Source organism: Stenella coeruleoalba, assembly GCF_951394435.1.
Source record: "Stenella coeruleoalba genome assembly, chromosome: 8".
Taxonomy (NCBI): Eukaryota; Metazoa; Chordata; class Mammalia; order Artiodactyla; family Delphinidae; genus Stenella; species Stenella coeruleoalba.
The window spans coordinates 22,775,754-22,796,651 of NC_137154.1; the positions used below are offsets into that span (position 1 = coordinate 22,775,754).

General features: G+C 40.5%; 1 long non-coding RNA gene across 1 annotated transcript in view; it reads right to left on the minus strand.

The window, feature by feature from the left end:
* Nucleotides 1-16,478, minus strand: part of LOC307190110 — a 43,949-nt gene extending 27,471 nt beyond the window's left edge. The window contains exons 1-4 of the long non-coding RNA XR_013829416.1: nt 16,404-16,478; nt 14,377-14,486; nt 10,612-10,779; nt 1,335-1,593 (exon numbers count right to left, since the gene is read on the minus strand). This is a non-coding gene — a long non-coding RNA (uncharacterized lncRNA). The remainder of the gene's footprint in view (nt 1-1,334; nt 1,594-10,611; nt 10,780-14,376; nt 14,487-16,403) is intronic.
* Between the last annotated feature and the right edge of the window lie 4,420 nt (nt 16,479-20,898).

A 20,898-nucleotide genomic window follows, 5' to 3' on the forward strand; every position in this document is an offset into this window, starting at 1 on the left:
CCCCTAGATCAACTCTAACCTTTATTCATAGTCCCTAGGGTAAACTTCCTGCAAGGAAGTATTTTTCCTGTTTAACCCTTGATGTTGATACATGGAGGAGAGGCAAGGAGAGGGTATTCAGAGGAAGCAGCATAATTTAATGTGGTCTGACAATGGGGTTGAGATGAGGGAGGCCCAGAGACAAGCCTGGGAGTGAAGATGGGGACTTATCATGAGGGTCTGCCCAGTCCAGTCTGGACTTCACCCTGTGGGCTGTGGGATTCACTGGTAGTTTTTAAAGAGTGATATGGCCAGGGTCACTCAGGTGTAGCAAAATAGAGGAGGGACTGGGAAGGAAGGGACTGACACAGGGAGACTGGTCTGAAAGCAGTTGCAATAATATTCCACATCCAGTGGCTGCCCAGTGTAGATAATCAACCCCAAACTCCTGACGGTGGTCTACAAGGCTCTGGCTGATCTGGCCTCTGTCTACCCGTCTGACCTCAGCTATGCATTCCCCTTGTTCATGCATCTTTGTCAAACTGTGCGTTTCTCCCCTGTTCAGTCAACATGTCAGGCTCCTTACAACCTCAGGGCTTTTGCAATTGCTGTTTCCCTGTTTGGACGCATTCCAGACTTCTCACCATTCAGGTCTCAGCTCAACAATACATTCTTAGAGAGGTCCTCAGCAGCTACCCTCCCTAATGTGGCTTCCTTTGGAAGCCACATATTACTGGAGGTTTTCTCCCCATAGGACTTATTACTGTCTGAAATATTTTCTTTATTAGTTGTTGACTTATGTATTGTCTGCCTCCTTTTGCTAGAATGCAGAGTTCATCAGAGAGGGACCTTGTCTTATTCACCAGTATACCTTTAACTCCTAGAAGACTACCTGGAACATAATAGGTGCTCAATCATTTCTTGAATGAATGAATTAATGAACTTATCTCTCTGTTTGGCTGCCAATACATACATACATTCAATCCTTTATCACCTCTACCCCATCTTTAACTTTCACTTAAATTTTAATTGAAGTATTTGGTCCATTTACACATTAGTGCAAATACCACAAAATAAGAATTTTTGGGGAAAAGATCATTACTGCTGCTGATGAAAGATGACTCCATTGGGGAAAGCTTCCTGCAAGACGTGGAATGTGACAGGGTCTTCAAAGAGAGGCAGGGAGCTTGGATGTGTGAAACCATCTATCAATGAATTCAAGCCTTAGACTATCAAAAACCAAAATAAAACAAAAAATCCAGACTAAAACATTAAAAAAATAAAAGCACTTAGATATTGCTAGTTTTCTAGTGGTGTGTAATAAACACTCAGCAGCTTAAAACAATACTACTTACTCTGTCACATTTCCGTAGGTGAAGAATCCAGGTGGGCACTTCTGGGTTCTGTTCAGTATACTCCAAAGTTGAAATCAAGATGATTTCAAAGTTGAAATCAGCCATCAGGGCTCTTATCTGAAGGCTCTGGGGAAGATTCTACTTTCAAATTCATTCAAGGTGTCGGCAGAATCCAGTCTTTGAGGTTGTAGGACTGAGGTCTTTGTTGTTGGCTGGCTGTCAGCTGCCACTCATATTCATTCTTACATAGCCCCTCCATCTTCAAGTGAAAAACAGCATGTTAAATCACTTTTGCTTTTTGAATATCTCTGACTTTCCCTTCTGCCTTCCTCTTCTACTTTGAAGGGATCATGTGATTACATTGGGCCCACCCAGCTAATCCAGAATAATCTTCCATTTTAAAGCCAACTGAGGGCTTCCCTGGTGGTGCAGTGGTTAAGAACCCACCTGCCAATGCAGGGGACACAGGTTCGAGCCCTGGTCCGGGAAGATCTCACATGCTGCAGAGCAACTAAGCCCGTGCACCACAACTACTGAACCTGCGCTCTAGAGCCCATGAGCCGCAACTACTGAGCCTGTGTGCCGCAACTACTGAAGCCCATGTGCCTAGAGCCTGTGCTCTGCAACAAGAGAGGCCACGACAGTGAGAGGCCCAATGCACCTCAAGGAAGAGTAGCCCCCACTCACCACAACTAGAGAAAGCCCGCGTGCAGCAACGAAGACCCAGTGCAGCCAAAAATAAATAAATTAATTAATTAAAAACAAAAAGTCAGTCACCAAGACCAGCACACTTTCAAGGGGAGAAGAATTCGGCTACATCTTTTGAGGGAGTGTTGTCAAAGAATTTGAGGACGTATTTTAGTCTTTTTCATCAATGGTTGCTCTGTAGATAGTTGTGAATTTGTTGTCCTCGTGAGAGGCAGTGAGCTCAGGGTCGTTCTACTCCACCATCTTGGCCACTCTCTCCAAGGACATATATTAAAACATTCTCCTATTCTGTGAATAATGATAGGTGCATGGCAGATTTGGAGGTTGATTCCCAAATGAGCCAGTGTCTTTGTTCTTTGTCCCTTTAATTACCCAGTTTACCCCTCCTGGAAAAAGATTTGACATTTCCACTTTCTAGCAGAGTTGAAAATAAGCCTAGAAATGGTGCAGAAAATGGCTATGATTCAAACCCCAAACTCTTACCGAGTGCCTTCTATATGCCATGTCCTGTGCTGTGCAGTAGAAATAAAGAGGTGATTAATATAAATCTCCACTTTAGAGGAACTGCTGTCTAATGAAAAGGCAGAGAGGTAAAGAGGACGTTAGCATAAAATAGTATAGGTAATCTTTACCTCACTCCTTATTTTCCATTTCTATATCCTCTTCTTTCCCAGTACTTAGTACAAATGGTATTTCCCCACTTATTTGCTTCTTTTACTTGTTTATTACTGTTTTCTTTCCACTGTATCCCCAGAGCCTAGCTCAGTGGCTGCTACATAGACATGCTCAGGAGTACTTGTCAATGAATAGCTGGGATGTGGTAAGCACGGTGCAGTATGGCAGCAAGTAGCAGGGACACCCACCCCAGCCTGGAAGAAAGGCTCCCTGGAGGAAGCAATCCTACACTGAGATTTGAAGTATGACCAGGAGTCCTCAAGGTGGAGCATGTGTGAATTGTTCCCATCCTCAGGAACAACATCCCAAGCGGAAAGAAAGTCCAGTTCATTCAAGGGACTGCAAACACTTCTGAGTGCTGGAGAGGAGAAAGCGGCAGGGCCTGGGGAGTGGAGTGGAGAGAGGATTGCAGAGGGAGTAATGAGAGATGACGTAAAAATACAGTAGGACCAGGTTATTGAGAACTTCCCTTGTGAGAAAATCTGGGGAGTATGGACTTTATCCTAAAAGCAATGGGGGAACTATTGAAGGTACTGAAATAGAAGAACGACAAGGTCAGGTGTTTTTAATAGTCTAGCAAGGATTAGAAGGGCCACCCTAGATCCTTGCTCCATGCTTTGAGAGTAGGGGCTACAGATGTCTCAGGAGCCAGACTCCAGAGGTTACACGGTAGAAGTTATTCTAGACCATCTTTCTGCAGAAGGCACAATACCCCCTCATCTACCCTGGGGCCAGGGCCAGGGGTATGGAACAGCAGCCTCCTCAGGCCCATGAGGCCAGGCCTCACTGCGCCCCCACCCAGTGGCCCTCACAGCTTGTAGAAACCAAACCCTGCTCCTCCTCATTCTCTGGCTCCCTTTCAGAAGTGGAATTGAAGTGGGCACCCCAAGCCCAATTACTAGAACACAGAGACTATGAGTTGGAAAACATATTTTCCCTGCAACAAGAGAAAACGTGCTGAGGTTGGATCTCCTAGGCTCTCCCCACCGGAAGCATCCATGGAACGTGCAGAATAACTGAAAAGCAGTTTTTTCTTGGAAACATATGGAAAATAGGTTGTTTGCTTGGAGGAAAATCATAACTTGTTTTTTCCCCCCAGAGGAAAATTAAAACTCTCACACGTTTAGTCATTTCAATCGCTTGTTTGTCTTGTGCTTTTGAACTAAAATGCAGGCCTGGGGAGAGTGGTGTTGTTGGTGAACAGGAAATCTTAGAGGGTTAGTTCCATTGGTCAAACTATAGGAATTCCAAACTCAAATTGTCCATTCATTGTCTCTAAGGCAAGAATGGGGTCATTAAGCCACAAAGCCAAATGATGCATCTTTTGTAGAAAGGAGGATGGCATTGATTATGTAGTGTGTATATGGGGTGAGGGTGGGGTGTGCAGAATGATAGAGAATGGTGAAATGTGAAAAATCCAAATGTAATCGCCAAAGCAGTCTTGAAATAATCCTCTCTTTGGAGACCGGATCTTCCCAGTCAATATGGAAACAAAAGAAAATGGCCTGGGGTCCAGAAAATGGGCCCCAGGAAGATGAGGTGGAGTTGGGTGTTTGTGGTGAATAAAAAGAGCCAGGAGGCATTTGTTGGGGATTTCTTTTGCCCAAGCGCCTCCTCCAGCTGGTCTTCCCCTCCCAGGAGGTCCCACTGGAGTTGCCTTCTTCCTCTCTTCAGCATCCCTCTTTGAACAACCTCAGAAGCTCTTTTCTTGGTAACGTGAGAAGCTACATGGGAGGCTTCAAGGCTACATTCCGAATGATGACTTATGCTAGGTTATTCACAGCCTCCCCTTCCCACCAATAATTCTTCCAGAGAGCATTTAGCTAATTTGGAAAAAGCGTATCAAATCCCCCAGAGAACAGTGTGCCTCTTAACTGTGGATGAATGTAATTCTAATCATTCTCCAAATGCTCAAACCTCTCAAACTGAGTAACCCAAATGTGCAAAAAACTGCCTGCCAGCTTCTGAAGAGAAAGTTGATTACCCTGAGGGGGAACTGGGAGTGGGAGGAGGAGATGGAGATTGATTCTCTGGATAGAACACTTGATAAGCCTTGTGCGTATTTCCAGAAGTAGGACTTAGGTGAGCCAAAATAATCACACCCTCCTCCTTAAAAACCATCTTACTAAGCACCTAATATGTGCCAAGAACATTACTCAGTGTTTGTAAAGATTTCCAAAAAACACAGCCAGTAAACCTTAAGCAAAGGAAACCCATGAAGTGAGTCCCACGTTCAGTCTAGCTTTCTGCCATGGGACATGCTCCAAATGGCGGCATGAGAAAGTAGATATTAAAAGACAGCAGTGGTCTCACTGGGTGGTGACAACAGGGTTCAGGCTGCTGCGGTGACTGGAATGGATGGGATAGGGTATTAAAGAAGAAAGAACTGAACAGATAACTTGCCCCAGAAATCTGCATTCATGCGCCCTTTAGGCTTTGGCCAAATACAAAGCTGTACATGTGCAAGGCAAGACCCTGCATGGTTGGGCAGAGAATGGCTACGGAGAGACAATGAACTGATGGAAATTCTTGAGGTTACACAGTGATGGGGGACGTTGGGCTTCTGGCCAGTCTCAGTGTAGATATGTTACTGAACACTCTGGGCATTTAGCTGAGACCCCAGAACGTCCGATCCAAGGAATAGGACTACTCCAGACCTAGCATGTGGACTATTCTTGACCCACCTTAACAAAGCCAAAAAACAAGGCTCAACAGGATCAAAGTTGAATTAAATGCTTGCCAAAGCAATACTCAACACTCAACACTCAACATTCTTTAAAAGAAAACAGCATAAAGCAAACTCAACATTGTAGCATTCATAATGTCCAGCATTCAGAAAAATTACTGGACATGCAAAGTAGCAAGAAAATGTGACCCGGAACTTCCCTGGTGGCACAGTGGTTAAGAATCCACCTGCCAGTGCAGGGGACACAGGTTCAAGCCCTGGTCTGGGAAGATCCCACAGGCTGCGGAGCAGCTAAGCCTGTGCTCCACAACTCCTGAGCCTGTACTCTAGAGCCTGAGAGCCACAAGTACTGAAGCCCGCATGCCTAGAGCCTGTGCAAGAGAAGCCACTGCAATGAGAAGCCCACGCACCGCAGCGAAGAGTAGCCCCTGCTTGTTGCAACTAGAGAAAGCCCGAGCGCAGCAATGAAGACTCAACACAGTCAAAACTATATGAATAAATAAATAAATTAAAAAAAAAAAGTGTGACCCATAACCAGGAGAATAAAGTCAATAGGAACAGCCCCAGAGATGACACAGATGTAGTCAGTAGCAGCCAATGATTATAAAACAGCCATTACAAATAAGTTCAAGAATTTAAAGGAAAAGATGGACATCTCAATATAGAAATCTCAACTGAGAAAGAGAGACTTTAAAAAGAAACAAGTGGAAACTATAGAACTGAAAAACATAATTTATGAAATGAAAAACTTCATTAGAATGGACAATGCAGAAGAAAAGATTAGTGAACTTGAAAACAGATCAACAAATACTATCTAAACTGAAACAGAGAGAATAAAAGGATCTTACAAAATGAACAAAGACTTGGTGATCTGTGGAAAAATATCAAGTAGTATAATATGAGTGTAAGTGGAGTCTTCATAGGAGAAGAAAGGAAAAAATGAGGCAAGGAAAAAAAAATGGAAGAAATAACGAGCAATATTTCCCCAAATTAGGTGACAAAATTTCACCATTCAAATAAAAAAAACCTCGATGGAACTTACTCAAGATAAGCACAAAGGAAACCACACCTAGTCATTTCATAAACAAATGGCTGAAAGCCAAATATAGAGAACATTTTAAAAGCAGCCAGAGGAAAAAAGGTTACATACAAAGGAACGATGATAAGAAATACTGCTGATTTCTCATCAGACATAAAACCAGTCAGAAGATATGGGGCAACATCGTTGAAGTTCTAAATAAAAAAATAAACGAAAACAAAAAGTTCCCAGTCAACCTAGAATTCTGTATCTGGCAAAAACAGCCTTAAAAAAAAAAGTAAATAAAGACATTTTCAGATAAGCAAAAGTTGGATTATTTACTAGCATACATGTACCCTAAGAAATATTAAAGTAAGTTCTCCAGGCGAAAAGAAAATGATTCCATAAGTTATCAGATCTATATGAAGAAGAGAACAAGAAATAGGAAATCTGTTGGGTAAAAATATAAAAGACATTCTTCTCATTTTAGAAATTTGTTAAAAAGACATTTGACTGCTTAAACCAAAAACATTAGCAAAGTACTGTGAGGTATATAATCTATTTAGAAGCAGGGTGTATTAGCAACAGTAGCACAAGAGATAAGAAGGGGCAAATAAAAGTATACTGTGTGAGGTCGCTACATTATATGTGAAGTGGTATAAAGTTAATTCATTATCACAGGTAGACTGATATGTTTATTTTAATCCCTGGAGCAACTGCTAAAAATTAAAACAAAGAAGCATAGCTAAAAAGCCAATAGAGAAGATAGAATGGAATACTAGAACACATTTAATAGATCCAAAAAAAGGAAGGAAAAGAGGGAAATAAGAAAGAGAGAATGAATAGGGCAAAGAGAAAATAAATAGCAAGATGGTAGAATTAGACCCAGCTAAATCACTGATTACTTTATATCTAAATAGACTAAACAGTCTAATAAAATGAACAATACTGCCAGATTGGATTTTAATGAGATCCAATTACACAATGTTTATGAGAGACACACTGTAAATATGAAGACGCGTACAAGCTAAAAGGAAAAGAATAGAAAAAGACAACCATGTAATGATTAATTGTGAAAACGCAGGAGTGGCCATATTATCAGACAAAGTCAAGAACAATTGTAAGCTATAAAGCAGGACATTACATAATGACAAGAAAGTCAATTCATTAAGAAGATGTACAATTCCTGAATGTATATATATCCAATAACAAAGCTTCAAAATGCATGAGTGCAAAACTGATAGAACTGAACGGAGAAATAGACAAATCCACAATAAGAGTTGAAGAAGTTTACCCTCCTCTCTTAAGAATTGTTGGATGTTATATAAACATATAAAACATCAGAAAAGATATAGAGGACTATCAACAATATAAACATAACTGGCATTTGATCAAATACTAATCAACAGTTGCAGAATATGTATTATTTTCAAATGTACTTGGAACATTCACCAAAATAGACCATAAGCTGGGCCATGAAACACATCTCAATACATTTCAAAGGATTACAATCATCAAGAGGGTACACTTTGACAATAAGAGAATTAAAATAAAAATCAAGAACAAAAAGATCTCTGGCCAATTTAAATATTTTGAAATTAAGCCATACACATCTAAATAATCCATGAATCAAAGAAGATATCACAAGAAAAGAAAATATTTTGACCTGCTGATAAAACCACAACATATCCAAATTTGTGAGATTCAGCTAAAGAAGTATTTACAGTAAAATTTATGGTCTTAAATGCTTATATGAGGAAAGAAGAAGGCCTAAATCAATTACCTAAGCCTCCATCTTAAGCAACTAGGAAGAATAAATTATACCTATTATAAATAAAAAGAAATGATAAAGAGTGTAATAAAAAGTAGTGAATAATAGTTTTCAGTAATAATAATCAGTGAACTAAAAAGTAGACAAACAATAGAGAAAATCAACAAAGCCAAAAGTTTTCTTTGGAAAGAGTAATAAAACAGACCTCTAGCTAGACTAATCAAGAAAAAAAGAAAACACAAATTACCAATATCAGGAAGGAAATGTAAGACACCACCGTAGACTCTATAGTCATTAAAAGACAGATAAAAGACTATCTAATAACCTCATGTCAATAAATTAGAAAATTTTTAATTGACAAATTCTTTAAAAGGCACATAAAAATCACAAAATAAAAAGTATAGGATATGAATAACTCTCTGCTAAAGAAATTAAATTTGTAATTAAAAGTCTTTGCCACAGGAAACTCCAGGTCCACATGACCTCATTTATGAATTCTACCAAACATTTAAGGAAGAAATAATACCAACATTATACAAACTTTTTCAGAAAATAGTGGAGGAGAGAACACTTTTTAACTCATTTTATGAGTCCTGCATAACTCCAGAAAGGGTTAGGGTTAAGGACATTGCAAGGAAGGAGTTACAGACTGATATCCTTCCTGTGCCTATATGCAAAATTTCTTAACTAAATTAACGTAGTATTTTAAAAGGATGTAATACATTATTACCAAGTAGAGTTTATCTCAGCTATGTAACATTAGAAAGATTGCAAGATACTAGGCCAATATACAAAAATCAATTGCATTCATGTAAAAGAACAACAAACCGTTGGAAAATAAAATGAAAAACTCAATATCACTTACCTTAGCATCAAAAAATTGAAATACTTAGGGACAAAGACAATGACAGATATTTAAAACCTCTATGTAGAAAGCTACAAAATCCTGTTGAGAAATATTAAAGATCTGAATAAACAGATATTTCATGTTCAAGAATGGGAAGATTCAACATTGTTAAGATGTCAGTTAATCTATGGAAATATCACAATAACCATCCCAGTAGTCCTTTGGGCGGGGAGAGTATAAATTGACAAGCTGATTCTAAAATTTACGTGGAAATGCAAAGCTCCTAGAAGAGTCAAATAATCTTGAAAAAGTACATAGTTGAATGACATATCACCTGATTTCAAATCTTTTATAAAGCTACAGTAATCAAGACAATGTGGTGTGGAACTTCCCTGGTCATCCAGTGGTTAAGAATTTGTCTTACAATTCAGGGGACATGGATTCCATCTCTGGTCGGGCATCTAAGATCCCACATGCCACAGGGCAACTAAGACCACGCACCGTGACTACTGAGCCGGCACTCTCTGGAGCTCACGGACTGTAACTAGAGAAGCCCATGCACCGCAACAAAGAGCCGGCGCGCCACAACAAAATATCCCGCATGCCGCAATGAAGATCCCACATGCTGCAACTAAGACCCAGTGTAGCCAAATAAATAAATAAATATTAAAAAAAAATACAACATGGTGTAAGAATAGAAAAATAGATCAGTGGAACAGATAGGGAATAGAGAAATAGATCCAAACATATATGGCCAATGAAGTTTTCATATCCAAGCTAAGGCAATTCAATGGGGAAAGAAAAAAATCTTCATTTTTAAGGTGCCAAAATAACTGGGTATTTATATGGGGAAAAAATGAATCCTGATACTACCTTACAACATAGCCCAAAATTAATTCACTGCAGATCATAGACCTAAATTTAAAAGCTAAAACTATATAGCTTCTAGGAAAAAAAAATAGAATATCATCCCTAATTTGAGAAAGGCAAAAATTTCTTAGAAAAGACACAGAAAGCAGTAGCCATAAAAGAAAATTTAATAAGTTGGATCTTATAAAAATTAACCATTAAAGATACCATTTAAAAAGTCAATAGGAAAGCCATATGCTGGAAGAAAAATGCATAAAATTGTACACTTTGGAAAACTGTTAGTTTGAGAACTTTAGGAAATCTCTCCTGGTGCCCCCTCCAACCCTGTCTGCCTTACAGACCCTCAGAGTGAGCTTTTTAAAAGGGAAACCTGACTGTGTAACTTCCCTACTTAACACATTTCAGTGGACTCCGTTGCCCTTAAAAGTTCAAATTAATAGGCTTAGAGAGTCCTTGACGATTAGGCCTCTGCTTACCTCTCCAGTCCCTTCTCAGGCTTTTTTTTTTTTTTTACTGTCACTCCTATATCCCTCAGCCCTTGTCGCAGTAATGCTGCATAGAAAACCATCCCCACATTCAGTGGCTTGAACCCTCCCTCCATCATTTACTCTCATGGATCTGAAGGTCAGCTGGAGCAATTCTGCTTCCGGCTGTGGCAGCTGGGGTGGGTGATCTAGACTGGGCTTGGCTGAGTGGCTCTACCTTTAGATGCAGTTCTGTGGATTGGCCTGAAGGCCATGCTGCATGTGTTTTCTCATCCTCCTTGGACCAGCAGAGCAGTTGGGGCATGTTCTTCTTATGGCAGTGGCAGAAACTCATGCAGGTGAGTGGAACACCCAATGCCTAAGACCTAGGCTCTTAAGATTAGCACTGTGAAAAAAAAAAAAAAAGATTGGCACTCTGACACATCTACCAATTTCACGGCCAAGTCAAAGTCAACACAGAAAGAAGTACTCTTCATCCTACCCAGGGCAAGGTTGAGCCAGCAGAGAGTGAAGTACTGGGACCAGTAGTTCAGACAAATAGAAGCACTTTCAGCACCCCTCCACGGTAACACATGCTCCTTTTCCTGCCCTCAGACATCCCATTCTTTATAGACTGCCAACCTCTCACCCACTCTTGACTCCTCCTTGCTCCTCCCTGAGTCCAGGCCAGGCCAGGCACCCCTGCTGTGTTACCCTGTACTTCCCTCTCATGGCTCTTACTACACAGCACTTGGCTGTTCACTTGTCTGTAAACCAAACCCTTTATCCCCTTCAAAGGTGTAGATCTTGTCCTTGATATATGACCTAGGGATGGGGAAAGTTTGTTCCTGTGTATGATCTGTAGTTCCTGGAAACAGAACACTGGGCGTTTCATGTGTTGGGCCTGAAACATTTGGAAGGTTTGGCATACATTTTTCTTTGGGTTACAGACAGAAACTAAGCATAATGAATTCCTGCTGCTTTTGTTTGCCCACATCTCTTTGGCCTTTAAAAAATAATAGCAGCTGGCCTTTGGGGAATAACTCCTGTGACACTGTACACAGACAGGCTTCCCCTGTGTCCTCTGTCCCCGTGGTCAAGGTTGAACTAATCGAATGTTCTCACCCAACAGGTGAGGAGCCTCATGGGAAAATAATTTGAAAAGCCCTTTCTCCAAGACAGTTCTTTGATGTACTGCCCATTTCCCAGAGCTACGGGATTCCTGCTCTCCAGATTCCCAGAGCTACTGGGGTTTCTACTCCTGAAGAAGTTCTTATGTTTAGCTTTTCCTGGGATTCTCTAGGCTATCATAAGTCCTTTCAATAAATGCTAACATTTCATTTTAATTAAATTAGCCAGAGTCAACTTCTATTACCTATTATTTAAAAAATATATATAGTTGATGTTTCAACAAGATGCTCAAAACTTCAGACCCTATTGTATATCTTCTCTCTTCTTCTGGTTCACCAGGAAGTGGGTAGGGAGCTTGCCAGTTCTTATTTAGGGTTAATTGACCTTTGAGCTCTTGTAAAGCTCATTCTGAAAGGCAAATCTCTGGATAATTTAAGGCTGTCAGCAGCTGGGAATCTCTATGTGTAGGCATCTTTGCTTTGCCAAGGAGAGAAAGAAACTTCCTGTGGCAGCTGGAGTAATAAGTGGCTACTGTGTACCAAGTCCTGCACATTAAAAATCTACCCCCATAATTGTACTTGCTGAGCAGGTCTTTTGAGTATTCTTAGAGCTTTGAGGAAGGAGATAGTCACTAGAAATTACTAGGGTTGGTGAGCTAGAAGATGGCCTGGGAGCCATCGTGTTGCATATTCAGATAAATCCCTCTGGTGAGGAGCCTCTCAGTGTTTCATTGACTCATCTATCACCTATCTATCTATCTATATCTATCTATCTATCTATCTATCTATCTATCTATCTATCTATCTATCTATCTATCTATCATCTATCGATAGACTTGACCGAACTTTCATGGGCCCTGGGCATTTTCACATTTTCCATAAGCTAGACAGTATGTAACATGGTAGTTAGCCCAGCTTGCTGAAGAGAAGGTCTGAGGCACACTTCATCATGGGCTAATCCTCACTTTGTGCTGAAGCTCCCACTTGCTGGGTGACACCGGAGAACAAAAGCATCCACCCATTAGTTCCTGCATGTCATGCCTGTAAAACAAAATTATGGAATCCTGTTCTAATTTGGGACAGAGGACACCTCTAGTTTATTCTTAATTGTCCTTCTATGCAAATTTGTCTTTTCCTTTCTAATTTGTCATGTGAGAAAAGTTAAATTAGCCTGAACAGGTGGGAACAAACTCTACTTTTGAATTCTTCACTTCCTTCCCTTAGGCATTTAATCAGTTCTGTTTTTTGGAGAAGATTTGTTTGGCAAGTCGAAGAGAAGATAACAAGACTGGGGGATGGGGGAGGTAGGTTTTTAAAGGTAGAAGTACAGAAGGTGCTTAGGATGGAAAGCACATTCTCTACAGCTATATTTTACCATAATTGAAGATTTAAAGCAAGGTGGATTTGATTTGAATCATGAGGCTGCAATTAAATTTATTTTTCTTAGAAGCACACTCTTAGTACATGATATAGTCTTAATGCTTGCTCTTCACAACTAACTTGGAGAAAGCTTCATATTTCACTATGAATATATTTCTTTATAAAGAGTATGTTTCATTAATGGAAAGATTTTTGAGAGGCAACAAGGTATAATAGGAAAAGCATTAGGTTTTTAGAAGACCTGGATTCTTGTTCCTCTCCCTGGTTCTTACCTGCTGGGGTGACTTCACATAGGTCCCTTACCTCTCTGAGCCACAATTTTATCTTTCATAAAAGAATAACCTCGGCTTCACCCTGCCTAACCTACATGGCTGCTGAGCTCAATGAAGGGAAGGTGCTTGGTAAATGGCAGCTACTCATAGGCTTTGCAGGATGGGTTAATTAGGAGCAGGGCCTACCATTCCCAGCAGCCACTGACCAACTTAGCTTGGACAGGGTTCAGGGAACTGGACTAGTGTGGAACGTGGTAAGGACCACAGCCATAAGTTCATCTGGGAAGGGCTTCCTGACTCCACAGCTCTGATGTATGTCACTATGTACATAATGGGAGGGTAAGCTGGCATTGCTTTTGGGATGCAGTTTGGCACATTCTTTTTTTTTTTTTTTTTTTTGCTGTACGCGGGCTTCTCACTGCTGTGGCCTCTCCCGTTGAGGAGCACAGGCTCCAGATGCGCAGGCTCAGCGGCAATGGCTCACGGGCCCAGGCGCTCCGCGGCATGTGGGATCTTCCCAGACTGGGGCACGAACCTGTGTCCCCTGCATCGGCAGGCGGGCTCTCAACCACTGCGCCACCAGGGAAGCCCTGGCACATTCTTTATTAAAATTAATATAATTGCACTTACACTTCTAGGAATCTATCCTGCTGAGATATCTGCACAAGTGCATAAGAAATAACCATAGTTGTTATTGACTATTACTGATTGCCAGGTTCTAGGTTCTATATAGGTATTAATTCATTTAATCCTCACAACAACCCTCTGAAGTTATTAACCCCATTTTTTTTAGGTAGGAAACTGAGGCACAGAGAAGTGAAGTAAACTTCCCTGGGTCACAGAACTGGCAGATGGCCATCTTAGTCTTGATCTTGAGCTGCTGTAACAGAATACCATAGACTGGATAGCTTATTAACAACAGAAATTTATTTCTCACAGCTCTGGAGTCTGAAGCCTAATATCAAGGTGCCAGCGTGGTTGAGTTCTGATGAGAGCTCTCTCTCTCTGATTCATAGATGGCTACCTTCTGGCTGTGTCCTCAGATGGTGGAAGGGGCAACAGAGTGGTCTGTTAGGGCACTAACCTCATTCAGGAAGGCTCCACCCTTATGACCTAGTCACCTCTCGTAGGCCTCATCTTCAAATTCTATCACACTGGAGATTAGGCTTCATCATATGAATTTTGGAGGACACAAACATTCAGTCTGCAACAATGGCTCACCTGAGATTTGAAGCTGAGCAGTCTAACTCCAGACACTATATGTTCAGACACTATGCAGGTATGAATCCAAGTTTTGTAGAGTCTGAAGCTCATACAATTTTAGAGCATCTCTTTTAAAAAAAATTTACAAGTCAGGCACAAAAATGAATATTTATCTACAATGAGAAAAAACTTACAAAAATTATGCATTCTAAAAAGGTGACAAATAACAAAAGCATCAGAAAATTCAGAAAAGTAGCATCATATTTTTATTAATTTGAGTATGATGCACTCTTACTATGCTTTCTTTCCTACCTTTTATTTATTTATTTATTTATTTATTTTTTTTGCGGTACGCGGGCCTCTCACTGTTGTGGCCTCTCCCGTCGTGGAGCACAGGCTCCGGACGCACAGGCTCAGCGGCCATGGCTCACGGGCCCAGCCGCTCCGCGGCATGTGGGATCTTCCCGAACCGGGGCACGAACCCGTGTCCCCTGCATCGGCAGGCGGACTCTCAACCACTGCGCCACCAGGGAAGCCCCTACCTTTTATTTTTAGCTACATATTCTTTGATCACTCCTTATTCATATGATGACAATTTTGAAATTTTTTTAATAAAGAGAATAAGAAGATAATTCACTTGTTCCTATAGCATGGTAAATTGAAACTTGTTTTTTTTTATTGTTATTGATAGCTTTGATGCATAAAACATGCTGCTTCCCACAGACATCCTCACTGTTTGCAGTACTTGTACACATTTGGGCCCTACAAAGACAGCAGTTTTAATATATTCTATTCTCTATGATTCTCATCAAAAAAGAAAAAAAAACATGGTACATTTATAGGAGTCTATATATGCTGCATTATCAGGTATGTTTCTAACAGACTTTGGTGAGAAACAAAACCATTTTCATACCTCTGATGACTGGAAGAATTTTCTACAGACTAGCTTCTGGCTCTGTGCATTTCAGACCATTTCCCTTCCACTCCCTACATAACTCTGTCCTGTTATCCTCACACGTGTTTTTACTGAATAATGATCTATGGCCCTGTACCTTTGTATCTTGACCCCTGTGAGTTGGCACTGTGGGTAGTTGGAGTATTTCTGGAAGCTATTCTTACACTGTGCAGCTAGCAACTACTTACACACACCCCACTAAATGTAGCCCCTGGAAGGAGTCTGGGTAACGAGGGACCAGAAGCACATTTGCCACGTATAACTATATGAGAAGAATGCTCAGCACAGCTTCATTTTAATGGTGAAAAATCAAGTGAACCTAATTGGCCATCAGTACAGGTCTGGTCGGAATATGAGCTGTCCCTATAATAGAATCCTTTGCAGGTCTTAGGATAAATGAACTAGATGTCAGGATGTGATGAGGGAAGGTGTCATTCACCTCATGGCAAAGTAGAAAACACAAATTGCAGGACAGCATAGTATAATCCTGTTTGTATATCTTCAAAAATTGGTATATTTGTAAATGGACAGACACATTTTGGAAGCATGTGAAAGAAACTGTAAGGAGTGACAGCCTCTGGGGAGTCTAAACTGAGAACTGAGGGGGTAAGGAGGAAAATTTTTAATTTTCACCTTATGGTTTTCTGTTCTGTTTAAATTATTTGACTTTGAGTCTATGTTATACACATAGATGTATGAACCCCAGATGACAGAACCCCAACTCAAAAGATTAAGGGAAAAGGGGAAATGTGTTAATTCATACAACTGTGGCTAAGGACACCAGGCAGTGCTGGATCCAGTGCACAAAATGTGTCGGCAGGAATCTGACTTTCTGCATCTCTTGGTTCATATTTCTTGCTCTTTGGCTTTATCCCGAGGCAGGCTCTCCCTTTGTAATGGCCAATGGCCTCCAGCCACTCCAGATTTGCCCTTTTCTCAGCTCAGCAATCCCAGTGAGAAGAAAGAGAGTTCCTCTTTCCTAAAGGTTCCAATGAAAGTCTGGAGTTGACTCTCCTTGAATCAGTTCTGTGCACATGTCCACCCCTGAACCATTCACTGAGGCTAGAAAGAAGAACTAGGCTGAACGCACCTTCCAGATATGAAGGTGGGTCAGCTTCACCCAAACCACGTGGGCTGAGCGTTGTGGGAGGAAGGAGAAGGGATTCTACCAAGGAAAATTGAGGTGCTGTTATCTAAAGACAAAAAAAGGACACGGACAGGCAAGAGCAGCCATCTACCACATATGCATTCCATTTACAATTTCAATGGGAGAGAATTTCCAAAAGAAACAGTGTGGATAGTCAGGGGGATATCTCAGAGCAAGTGAAATCTCTAACTCCTTTGCTAGTAAAGCAAAATAGAAATTATTGAAGACAACAATTGAACACAGAGTAGAGAAAATTCCTTTTTGCTATCTTTCCAAAATAAGTTAAAGTTGCATGTCTTTGCTGGAAGAATTAGGCTGGTTGAATAATTAGTGGTTAACGTTGAGCTGAATTAAATAAATTATAGTATATCCATATGATGGGAAATATGCAGCCATTAAAATGATGTAGTGGATGAATATTGATATGGAAAAATTCCCTACAGTGACTGTGTGGGAAAATGCACGTTGCAAAACAATATTAACGACACAATCTCACACTTTTAAAAAATGTGCCTATATGTATGTAGAGTAGAGAGATTCAAAACTCAAAACTAGTGTCTCTTGACAGGCTTTTCTGGGTTTATATGTTACGAATGGCTTTTATTTTATTCTCTTTCCATATTTGTATTTTCTGAGCTTTTCCCAATATTTATTATATATTTATTAAACATAATTTAAATTTTTATCAAAGTTATTGCCTACTTTAAAAAGTCAAACAGTCCTTTGAAGCTTATGCTAAAGCTTCCGCTTCTTCACCCAAGTCCTCATTTCCAGAGGCAACCACTTTTAACCCTTTTAGACGCTGCTTCTAGCACTTCTATTTTTCTACATCACTTGTTAGTATTGCTATTCTTGCCTTTCCAGATTTATATATCATATGTTGACTTCCTAATAAGAAAGACGAAGATTCAACCTGATATAGCACTCTCACCCGTATGGCTTAAATCATCACTTTTACTAAATTCATATTTGTTGTTTTCACGATTGGGACCATGTAAATATTGTTCACTGCTGAGCCAAGTAGTGTATTTACATTTCATTTCCTAAATACCCATTCTTTTTACAGATTTTTAACTTGATCCTGAAAACCCTACAAATAAGTGAAAAGCTGTTAAATGAATGAAAAAAAATGCCATTAATTTTAATGGGGAAAATATTGATGCAACCCCAGGTGCCCAAACATTTTTCACAGGTAGAAAAATAAATCAATTGAACAATAAAAACAAGTTTAAATAAATAATACACGATAACTTGACAGTAAATACAGTTTGTGTGTGTGTGTATACATATATTGTATACACATTATGCATATATAATGTGATGTAATGAAGGCTTATTTTACTCACCAAAGGAAGAAGAGTAGACTTAAGTGCATGACGGTTGCAAGAGTCATTCTCTGGAAGGTATGTTCTTGCTGTACCGTTTTCTTCACCAAACTTTTTGGGCTTATGAATACCTTTCACTCAAGCTGCGCTTAAAGTTGGAGTACCGGTATGCTCCTAGGACTAAATGAAAGCTAAAGATGAGAGTGCTTGGAAACACAAGGAGAGAGCATGCACCCTTAATAGACTGAAGTGTTGTAGAAGGTCTTTCTTGTTTGGCAGTCCTTGCATAACAAAGCATTTGAGGCTCATTCAAACATAGTAAGTATCTCACATTGGTCCAATACACTAGTCTCTGACTGGAAACTGTTGAATCAATTGGCAAGTGTGTCACTGCCTAAAATTATACTGTCAAACTATCACTTCTTATGGCATATATATTTAGTGTGCTTCTGGGTAAGATTTTGTTGTCTCAAAAGCAAAAATAAAATGAAAGGCAGAAAATTCTTGTCTGAAAAGTGCTATAATATGTGAAGAGATATTATGGAGAAAAAATTTTAATAATTCTTATAGGAGGTTATTGTATGATGTTTTATTTTTACTGGACTTAACTGCTTTTAAAAACTGTTTGGTGTTCTTCAAATTTCTGGTGAAACCTCTGTACAACTATGGAATGTCTCTTCGCACAGTCAACCATGTCGGATAATCTACTACTTTCATTTTTTACTCTGAGAGTCCCTCTGCCTGGACACCGCCCTTCTCCTACTCTGTTCTGAATTGGTTTTCCTCTTCAGCTGTTTCCTGGTCTTCTCTCTTCCATCCTCCTGAAAATTCCCTTTCTCCACTGTCTTACGCTGCAATGGATGACTTGCTGATTCCACTCGTCTTTCTCAGTTTACTCCCTCATTTTGATGGAGCACATCTTTCAGTAACTTCTTTCAGAAGGTACATAAGAGGTAAAATCTTTAAGACCCTGCATTTCTGAAAATGTCTCTATTCTATACTCATTCCTGATTGATAATTTGGCGGGTTACAGAATTCAAATTGGCAATCATTTTCCTTCTGAAGTTTGAAAGCACTGTTCTGTAGTCTTCTAGTTGAATGCCATCCTGATCTCTATTTCTCCTTGACAGCTTTTGCGATCTTCTTTATTTCTGGTGATACGAAATTTTGGATTGCCAGGCTTTGATGTGAGAATTCCTCCATTATGCTAGGTTCTTTGAAGGCCTCTTCAATCTGGAAGCTTACTTACTTCAGTCCTAGGAAATGTTCTATTACTTGTTCCTCCCCTCCATTTTCTCTCTTGATTATTTGGACTTGGACCATCAGACAGACCATATCATTCTCTTTCATTTTCCAACTCTGTTCTTGTGTTTGAGTTTCTAGGGTATGTCCTTGACTGTATCACCTCATTTATCAAGTGCATTTTTATTTCTGCTCTCACATTTTTAATTTCCAGGTGTTTTTTTCTTGTTCGTCTTCTCTTTTTATGAGCCTTTGTCCTTGTTTTATAGTTGTAAAATCTTCTCATTATGGCTACTAATTACAAGTTTGGGGGAAGTGTTATTTTGCCTCTAGCTTTGAATTAATTAATTTTCCTTCCTTCCTCCTTCCCTTTCTTCCATTTTCTTCCCTTCTTTCTTTCCTTCCTTCCGACCTTCCTTCCTCCCGTCCTCTCTCTCCCCTCCCCCACCCCTGTCTTCCTCCCTTCCTTTCTTTTCTTTTCTTTTCGATTGTTGTTTTAGTCTCTGTCTTCCAGAAATCTGTCCCTTAATATCTGATGGACATCTAGGAGAGAGGCTCGGAACTGCTGATTAGAAGTTCTCTGCTTGTCAGTGTGACTTGCCGGCTGCTGGACTTCACTATAGGCAGATTTGGTAAGACCTGGCTATCTCACTGGGACTCCTCCTGTGCATTATGTTTTCATTTAAGGAAAAAAACATTATTTTAATAGGGAAAGACAATTACTCTCCACTTAAATCAAACCTCACCTCATTAAGACAAAATGGCTTCAAGAGCACATACGTCCGAGCACTACAAGCTTTCTGATTACTCACAAGAAAATGTCCAGTAAGCATGACCAACTTCTGGAGCTCTGGGCTCTAAAAAACAATGAAAATACATTCCCTGAGGACATCATATCACTGTCAACTCTGAAGTTGCCTCATATATTACCATGGCTACAACTTTCTACTCTGAAACTATTATGCCTGCTGAAAGCTAGGTGGTTTTCCCTTTGTGAATTAAAAGTATGATTAATAAGCCTGATTTTTTGGCCACCATGATTCAGCACTTACTAGGTGCCAGGCTTTGTGTCAGAGGCTCCTAACACAATATTTCATACCTACACAATCCAAGGGATGTCGTTGACTTTGTGGCCTTATGGTGGCCCCCTGGACTTGTGTAGTGCACAACCTGAGCAGCAATACATGACTTAAATCCTCCCAACAATTCTACAAGGGAGTTGTTGTCCGGATAATTTGACAGATGAAGAAACTGTGGTTCAGAGAGGCTAAGAATTTGCTGAAGTTCCCTAGCTGTCAAGTTTTGGAGCTAAGATTCTAGTCCCCAAACTACCTGATTCTGAAGCCAGTGCTCTTCCCAGGATTCTATTTTCACTGTGGCAGGGGGTCAGGATGGGGTGGGATGGAGAGGCTGGGGGGTGTACGACCACATCAGCCATTCTCATCAGGTGCTGCCTTGCCCCAGAAGTCGCCCCCTGGTCTGGACCTCGGGGTGCCTTGCCGTGGCAGGGAGGTCCTTCAGAAAGTCTTCATCTTTTAAACTCCGGCTCCAAGATGACTGTCCTGCTCAATATGTGTCTTCTCTCCATGATGCCTGAGGCTGAGACAGGCATATGTTCACGCAGGGCCCTCACTCCCCTTTGCAGTCAGACCAATAGAGGGGTTCTGTGTCTTGAAGGAGTGAGTCCCTTCAAGAAGACTCAGAAGGCTCAGTATGATGTTGTCAAGAGGGTCAGGGAGGTGGGACAGAGAGTCATGCTTGGGCTGGGGACAGCATCTAGGAAGGAACTTGGTTGCAGTCACGGCCGTAATGGTGCAATTTCTCTCTCAAGTCCTCCAAGCCACGAACAGTAAAGTAGCTGCCCTGTTACA